Source organism: Etheostoma cragini, chromosome 2, assembly GCF_013103735.1.
Source record: "Etheostoma cragini isolate CJK2018 chromosome 2, CSU_Ecrag_1.0, whole genome shotgun sequence".
Lineage (NCBI taxonomy): Eukaryota > Metazoa > Chordata > Actinopteri > Perciformes > Percidae > Etheostoma > Etheostoma cragini.
Window position 1 is genome coordinate 77,918 of NC_048408.1, and position 712 is coordinate 78,629.

A 712-nucleotide genomic window follows, 5' to 3' on the forward strand; every position below is an offset into this window, starting at 1 on the left:
TTGTGTCTTTTTATTGATTTTTTCCCACTGATGTGAAATGACAAGAGACAATAATGACATGTTGAAACCTCCAGAACATCCCTTTCCCTTTCTGCTGACTCGCCAAAAGATGGAGCCATTGACTTGTATTTTGTGGGATAGAAACGAAGTAAAGCAGTTGAGAAGAGAAGATGAATAGTGGTGTAGTCAAATCAACCTTTGTTAAGTCCAAGACCAGAACTAGTCCGAGTCCAAATTAAAGACAGAATAGAATATTCTTCAAGACCACTTAGTTACCTGTTCATAATGTATGTTATGTTAGAGAGACACTCTTTTATTTTAAGATAATCACTTTGCATTATTTTTTCTAATGATCCAAAAGCAAGAGCAAAGTAACAACACTGTAGGATCAAATTAGGCTATAGACAGGTGTCACAGGTGTCCCTAAAAAATACAAATGTTCCCATTCTGGAAATTATCACGTGTCTTGAAGAATCCACACTACAAAGTGCTCAGTGACACTGTGTCTGTGGCCAAAACCAGAAAAAGCTTCTCTGCTTAGCCCCTAAATATCATCAAGGGATTTATTGGAAATTTCCTCGGGTACATAAAGTATTTAAAATGTGGTCAATCACACTCATCCCAGAACTAAGAAATATATGTGGCCTGATCAAGAATTATGAGACCATACACAAGCAAAAATTGTTCTTTTTTCTGGTGGGTTGTTTTATTC